The 8438-nt window shown below is 47.4% G+C and overlaps 1 pseudogene; it reads left to right on the forward strand.

The window, feature by feature from the left end:
- LOC112070264 (protein phosphatase 1 regulatory subunit 12A-like) overlaps positions 1–8438 on the forward strand; it is a 77329-nt pseudogene that overhangs the window by 22212 nt on the left and 46679 nt on the right.

An 8438-nucleotide genomic window follows, 5' to 3' on the forward strand; every position in this document is an offset into this window, starting at 1 on the left:
CTCTTGCCTACCTCTCTCTCCTTACCCGGAGGGTCGAACCTCTCTCTCCTTACCCGGAGGGTCGAACCTCTCTCTCCTTACCCGGAGGGTCGAACCTCTCTCTCCTTACCCGGAGGGTCGAACCTCTCTCTCCTTACCTGGAGGGTCGAACCTCTCTCTCCTTACCTGGAGGGTCGAACCTCTCTCTCCTTACCCGGAGGATCGAACCTCTCTCTCTCCTTACCCGGAGGATCGAACCTCTCTCTCTCCTTACCCGGAGGATCGAACCTCTCTCTCCTTACCCGGAGGGTCGACCTCTCTCCTTACCCGGAGGGTCGAACCTCTCTCTCCTTACCCGGAGGGTCGAACCTCTCTCTCCTTACCTGGAGGGTCGAACCTCTCTCTCCCTTACCTGGAGGGTCGAACCTCCTCTCCTTACCCGGAGGGTCGAACCTCTCTCTCCTTAACCTGGAGGGTCGAACCTCTCTCTCCTCTTACCCGGAGGGTCGAACCTCTCTCTCCTCTTACCCGCAGGGTCGAACCTCTCTCTCTCTTACCCGGAGGGTCGAACCTCTCTCTCCTCTTACCTGGAGGGTCGAACTCTCTCTCCTCTTACCCGGAGGGTCGAACCTCTCTCTCCTTACCCGGAGGGTCGAACCTCTCTCTCCTCTTACCCGCAGGGTCGAACCTCTCTCTCTCTACCCACTCTAACTCTCTCCTCTTACCCGGAGGTCGAACCTCTCTCTCCTTACCCGGAGGGTCGAACCTCTCTCTCCTCTTACCCGAAGGGTCGAACCTCTCTCTCCTTACCCGGAGGGTCGAACCTCCTCTCCTCTTACCCGGAGTCGAACCTCTCTCTCCTCTTACCCGGAGGGTCGAACCTCTCTCTCCTTACCGGAGGGTCGAACCTCTCTCTCCTTACCTGGAGGGTCGAACCTCTCTCTCCTTACCCGGAGGGTCGAACCTCTCTCTCCTTACCCGGAGGGTCGAACCTCTCTCTCCTTACCCGGAGGGTCGAACCTCTCTCTCTCCTTACCGGAGGTCGAACCTCTCTCTCCTCTTACCCGAGGGTCGAACCTCTCTCTCCTCTTACCCGGAGGGTCGAACCTCTCTCTCCTCTTACCCGGAGGGTCGAACCTCTCTCTCTCTTACCCGCAGGTCGAACCTCTCTCTCTCTTACCCGCAGGGTCGAACCTCCTCTCCTCTTACCCGGAGGGTCGAACCTCTCTGTCCTCTTACCCGGAGGGCCGAACCTCTCTCTCCTCTTACCCGGAGGGCCGAACCTCTCTAAACTCCTTACCTGGAGGGGCTCGAACCTCTCTCTCCTTACCGGAGGTCAACCTCTCTTCGGAGGGTCGAACCTCTCTCTCTCCTTACCCGGAGGTCGAACCTCTCTCTCCTTACCCGGAGGGTCGAACCTCTCTCTCCTTACCCGGAGGGTCGAACCTCTCTCTCCTTACCCGGAGGGTCGAACCTCTCTCTCCTTACCCGGAGGGTCGAACCTCTCTCTCCTTACATGTTTTATTTATTTGTAATTTAACCTTTTATTTAACTAGGCAAGTCAGTTCAGAACAAATTCTTATTTACAATGACGGCCAAACCCGGAGGACGCTGGGCCAATTGTACGCCGCCCTATGGGACTCCCAATCACGGCTGGTTGTGATACAGCCTGGAATCGAACCAGGGTCTGTAGTGACGCCTCTATCGCTGAGATGCAGTGCTTTAGACCGCTGCTCGGGAGCCCGTCCCCTATATAGTGGGTCCAACCTTATAACGATGGATTAGAGTTTCGTTTGACTCTCTTGGAAACTGTCTTTAAAAATGGTTGGTAGTCACACATCTCATCTATGCTGGCCTAATGAATCTAGAGGACGACTTAAGGTCAGTACATCCACGCTGTACCATCTACTGAAAACTAACAGTCTGGAGAAATCGCACCATTTTATCTCAAACATCTTCTGACGTTGTTTCTGTATCGGCTATGAGTGTGTGTCCCCCCCCCCCCCCCCCCGTGTCACAATCATCATGATCAGACAGTAGAATTCTCTCATCCTTTCACAGCAACGTGGGTTTACCATCTGAAGCCAGACTATTGTATCTCTAATTCACTTTCCTGTGGCCTGTTGTTCTAATGATGAGAACGTGTCTATTTGAGGATGCGGTCCTTTGCACGTGTCGTGAACTGCTCTCTGCTCTAGATTTACGTCCCAAATGGCACCATATTCCCTACGTAGTACACTTCTTTTGACTATGTAGGGAACAGGGTGTCAAGTTGGGACGTAGCCTATACATTGGTCTGGTCCTGCTGTTACCCAGTGCCATCCATCCCTTTCTCCTCTGTTGCTCACTAGTTGCCTGGCAACGATTATTAAATATAGGCCCTCACTCCAAACTTTCCATCTAAAGCCTCTGTCTTCTCCCTCTCTCTCCTCTGCCCCCTCGTTTCCCTCTTCCCTCTCTCTGTCCCTCTCTCCCCCTTCCTCCCCTCTTCTCCCTCTTCTCTCCTCTGCCCGCCTCGTTTCCCTCTCCCTCTCTCTGTTTCTCTCTCTCCCCTTCCTCCCCTCTTCTCTCTCTCTCTCCTCTGCCCCCTCGTTCCCTCTTCCCTCTCTCTGTTCTCTATCCCCTTCCTCTTCTCCTTCTCTTCTCTCCCTCAGTCTCCGCTGTTTCTCCCTTTCAAATCCCGATGGTGGGGACTTTGGGGATTTCAGATGAAGAAATGGAAACATTCTCCTTCAACAGCTGCTGCTGTCTGAAGGCCATTTCCTCAATGACCGAGTCACTTGATGACCCAGTGAAGGAGCCGCGAACCACTGGTAGAAACTTATGCACAGCCACATTCAAAAAAAGGAGAAAGAGACGAGAAATGTCCTCTGTTCATTCAGCTAGTTGACCCGTGGAGGGGAGTAGGCTGAGTCCCAAATAGAACCCTATTCCCTATATAGTGCACTACTTTAGGCCGGGCCCTATAGAACCCTATTCCCTATATAGTACACTACTTTAGACCAGGGCTCTATGGGGAATAGGGTGCTTGTTGGTACTCGGCGCTGGGGAGAGGAGTAAAGTATTAGTCTGGAGGGGTCTCCCTGTCTCTCTCTACAGTAAATTAGCTGTAGGTTTTTACAAAGCTCTAGTCTATGTTAATGTAGTGTCTCGGTGTAGGTAGTTTACTTTTATTGTTCCAGTCAACCAATTATCTCACTTTATGAACAAGGAAGTGGACCTAAAATAGCTTTGTAATTGGTTGATTTTAAAAGGAAAACCTCTTAGAGAATGGCTTATTGACGGTGGCCTTCCCAGTCTGAGTAAATGGCAGAGCAGGGATCTCAGACTGGAACGGATAAGTCTGGAGTGTTTATACGTCGGAGTCGTTTATTCAGTTGCTGAGTTGGGATTGAGGTGGTCTAGTCGTTTTTTTTAGCGGAGTCTGGAGTCGTTTATTAGTTTAGCGTGCGAGTCTGGAGTCGTTTATTAGTTTAGCGCGAGGTCTGGAGTCGTTTATTAGTTTAGCGCGAGGTCTGGAGTCGTTTATTAGTTTTAGCGCGAGGTCTGGAGTCGTTTATTAGTTTAGCGCGAGGTCTGGAGTCGTTTATTAGTTTAGCGTGAGAGTCTGGAGTCGTTTATTAGTTTAGCGCGAGGTCTGGAGTCGTTTATTAGTTTAGCGCGAGGTCTGGAGTCGTTTATTAGTTTAGCGGAGGTCTGGAGTCGTTTATTAGTTTACGCGCGAGGTCTGGAGTCGTTTATTCGTTTAGCGTGAGGTCTGGGTCGTTTATTGTTTAGCGTGAGGTCTGGAGTCGTTTATTCGTTTAGCGTGAGGTCTGGAGTCGTTTATTAGTTTAGCGCGAGGTCTGAGTCGTTTATTAGTTTAGCGCGAGGTCTGGAGTCGTTTATTAGTTTAGCGTGAGGTCTGGAGTCGTTTATTAGTTTAGCGTGAGGTCTGGAGTCGTTTATTATTTAGCGTGAGGTCTGGAGTCGTTATTAGTTTAGCGTGAGGTCTGGAGTCGTTTATTAGTTTAGCGTGAGGTCTGGAGTCGTTTATTAGTTTAGCGCGAGGTCTGGAGTCGTTTATAGTTTAGCGGAGTCGGAGCGTTTATTAGTTTAGCGCGAGGTCTGGAGTCGTTTATTAGTTTAGCGTGAGGTCTGGAGTCGTTTATTAGTTTAGCGCGAGGTCTGGAGTCGTTTATTAGTTAGCGCGAGGTCTGGAGTCGTTTATTAGTTTAGCGCGAGGTCGGAGTCGTTATTAGTTTGGCGCGAGGTCTGGAGTCGTTTATTAGTTTGGCGCGAGGTCTGGAGTCGTTTATTAGTTTAGCGCGAGGTCTGGAGTCGTTTATTAGTTAGCGCGAGGTCTGGAGTCTTTATTAGTTTAGCGCGAGGTCTGGAGTCGTTATTAGTTTAGCGCGAGTCTGGAGTCGTTTATAGTTTAGCGCGGGTCTGGAGTCGTTTATTAGTTTAGCGCGAGGTCTGGAGTCGTTTATTAGTTTAGCGCGAGGTCTGGAGTCGTTTATTAGTTAGCGCGAGGTCGCGAGTCGTTTATTAGTTTGGCGCGAGGCTGGAGTCAAATCCTAACCTGGTACCCTCGTAACATCCAATCCTAACCTTGTACCTTCTAAACATGCTCTTTTGTCTACCTACTAACCACAGGCCCTTTACAGACAGACAGACAGACAGACAGACACTCCAGGCCATTTAGAGACAGACAGACAAGACAGACAGACAGACAGACAGACACTCCAGGCCCTTTAGAGACAGACAGACAGACAGTAAGACACTCCAGGCCCTTTAGAGACAGACAGACACTCCAGCCATTTAGAGACAGACAGACAGACAGACACTCCAGGCCATTAGACAGACAACAGACACTCCAGGCCATTTAGAGACAGACAGACACTCCAGGCCCTTTAGAGACAGACAGACACTCCAGGCCTTTAGAGACAGACAGACACTCCAGGCCATTTAGAGACAGACAGACAGACAGACAGACAGACAGACAGACAGACAACTCCAGGCCATTTAGAGACAGACAGACAGGAACACTCCAGGCCATTTAGAGACCAGACAGACAGACAGACAGACACTCCAGGCCCTTTAGAGAGACAGACAGACACCTCCAGGCCCTTTAGAGACAGACAAGACACTCCAGGCCCTTTAGAGACAGACAGACAGACAGACAGACAGACAGACAGACACTCCAGGCCCTTTAGAGACAGACAGACAGACAGACAGACAGACAGACAGACAGACAGACAGACAGACAGACTCCAGGTTTTAGAGCCGTCTAGATATCTATTAGCTCCCAGAGTTAATTATCCAGGAGATTGCCACTAATCAAGTGGGCAGAATTGAGTTGGAAATAAAACATAAACACCTCTTACATCGTCCAAAGTTGTCCAGAGTAACAAATATGGTCATTTAGCAGATGCTTTTATGTTGGACGGAACAGTCAACATTGACAGTGACTGTATTTATTCTATGGTCCATCTGGGTAATTAAACCCAAAAGCCCGGTGTTGCTGGCACCGTGTAATCCATCTAGCCATTGAAACCACATCCCCATCTCTAACACGTCTCTGTTCCCCCTCTCTAGGTCGAGGAAAAATGTTTTAATCAATGTGTAAAGATTCAGTGTTTGATCACGTGTCGTCTGATGAAGGTCTCATTAGACCTAAAACTCACCGCTTTTAAAACTTTATAATCAAGGTCACTTACATCTCTCACCTTCCAATGTGTTTCCTGTCCTCTCTCTCACATCTCTCACCTTCCAATGTGTTTCCTGTCGTCTCATCTCTCACATCTCTCACCTTCTAATGTGTTTCCTGTCCTCTCATCTCTCATCTCTCACCTGCCAATGTGTTTCCTGTCGTCTCCAGGCGTGTATAGATGAGAATGCAGAGATGGTCCAGTTCCTGGTGGAGAGTGGGAGTGATGTGAACCGGGGGGATAACGAGGGGTGGACCCCCCTCCACGCTGCTGCCTCCTGTGGGTTCATACAGATCACCAAGTGGGTCCTCTGTCTATATAATATTACACTGTTCCACTATACTACTGGTTCTACATCTTGGTCCTGAGGACCACAAAGGGTTTGCACACCTGATTCAACTAATCAACTCATCATCAAACCTTTGATTTTTATTTATTTATTGTTATTTCACCTTTATTTAACCAGGTAGGCCAGTTGAGAACAAGTTCTCATTTACAACTGCGACCTGGCCAAGATAAAGCAAAGCAGTGCGACACAAACAACACAGAGTTACACATGGAGTAAATGATAAACAAGCCATGATCAGTGGAATCAGGTGTGTCGTGGTAAATGTGCACTCCTTGGGACCAGGATGAACCACTGCACTGTACAATACAGTGTGTGTAGGAACCATTATGTTGTGTGTGTGTAGGAACCATTATGTTGTGTGTGTGTAGGAACCATTATGTTGTGTGTGTAGGAACCGTTATGTTGTGTGTGTGTGTGTAGGAACCATTATGTTGTGTGTGTAGGAACCATTATGTTGTGTGTGTTAGAAACCATTATGTTGTGTGTGTAGGGACCATTATGTGTGTGTGTGTAGAGAACCAATTATGTTGTGTGTGTGTGTGTAGGAACCATTATTTGTGTGTGTGTGTAGGAACCATTATGTTGGTGTGTGTGTAGGAACCATTTGTGTGTGTGTGTGTGTAGGAACCATTATGTGTGTGTGTGTGTAGGAACCATTATGTTGTGGTGTGTGTGTAGGAACCATTATGTTGTGTGTGTGTGTGGGAACCATTATGTTGTGTGGGTGTGTAGGAACCATTATGTTGTGTGTGTGTAGGAACCATTATGTTTGTGTGTGTAGGAACCATTATGTTGTGTGTGTAGGAACCATTATGTGTTGTGTGTAGAACCATTATGTTGTGTGTGTATAGGAACCATTATGTTGTGTGTGTGTAGGAACCATTATGTGTGTGTGTGTGTAGGAAACCAATTATGTTGTGTGTGTGTGTGTAGGAACCATTATGTTGTGTGTGGTGTGTGTAGGAACCATTATGTTGGTGTGTGTATAGGAACCATTATGTTGTGTGTGTTAGGAACCATTATGTTGTGTGTGTTAGGACCAGTTATGTTGTGTGTGTAGGAACCATTATGTTGTGTGTGTAGGAACCATTATGTTGTGTGTGTGGGAACCATTATGTTGTGTGTGTAGGAACCATTATGTTGTGTGTGTAGGAACCATTATGTTTTGTGTGTGTAGGAACCATTATGTTGTTGTGTGTAGGAACCATTATGTTGTGTGTGTGGGAACCATTATGTTGTGTTGTGTGTAGGAACCATTATGTTTTGTGTGTGTAGGAACCATTATGTTGTGTGTTAGGAACCATTATGTTGTGGTGTAGAACCATTATTGTGTGTGTGTAGGAACCATTTGTTGGTGTGTAGGAACCATTATGTTGTTGTGTGGGAACCATTATGTTGTGTGTGTGTGTAGGAACCATTATGTTGTGTGTGTGTAGAACCATTATGTTGTGTGTGTGTAGGAACCATTATGTTGTTGTGTGTATAGGAACCATTTGTTGTGTGTGTGTAGGAACCATTATGTGTGTGTGTAGGAACCATTATATGTGTGCTATGTTGCAGGTATCTGATAGAGCACGGTGCACGTGTGGGGCGGTGAACAGTGAAGGAGAGCTTCCTCTGGATGTGGCCACTGAGGATGCTATGAGAGACTGCTGAAGGCAGAGATCAGGAAACAAGGTAGGAACTGTTAACATTAAACCCACTGAGGATGCTATGGAGAGACTGCTGAAGGCAGAGATCAGAAACAAGGTAGGGACTGTTAACATTAACCCACTGAGGATGCTATGGAGAGACTGCTGAAGGCAGAGATCAGGAAACAAGGTAGGGACTGTTAACATTAACCCACTGAGGATGCTATGGAGAGACTGCTGAAGGAGAGAGATCAGAAACAAGTAGGGAGTTAACACAATGACCCATATTAACGTAGTCATTAACCCGCTGAGGATGCTGTAGGGAGAGACTGAGAAGGATCTCTTTGATATCGTCATGGAGCTAACACTATGGGAATACAAATTATGTATAGGTCTGGGTGTTCTATATTACCTAATAAGCGCTATGCGCTTTTAATTCTGTCCAGATATTTTTAAATAGAGTGTGGTAGAAGTACGAGTGTTTCTAGCCTAATTTACTCACCAGAACTGTACGCTTATGTCTGAGATACACAACGTCTATTTGGGTTATTATAGTCCATGTAGTTCTGGGTGTTCTTTATTACCTAGAAAGCAGGTAACTAGGGATTATGTGATGCGCGTATTTATGGTTGGGTACTACTCCATGTTATTCAATACTTTAAAAAGCATGTACAGGTCTGATCGTGAGTGGATTAATCTACGGTAGTCTGGTGGTCTATTATAAGCAGCTAGCAAGAAAGCAGGGGTAACTAGGATAGTTAATACGATAGTCTAGGCTGTGTGCTA

The sequence above is a fragment of the Salvelinus sp. IW2-2015 genome, unplaced genomic scaffold (assembly GCF_002910315.2).
Source record: "Salvelinus sp. IW2-2015 unplaced genomic scaffold, ASM291031v2 Un_scaffold1270, whole genome shotgun sequence".
Taxonomy (NCBI): Eukaryota; Metazoa; Chordata; class Actinopteri; order Salmoniformes; family Salmonidae; genus Salvelinus; species Salvelinus sp. IW2-2015.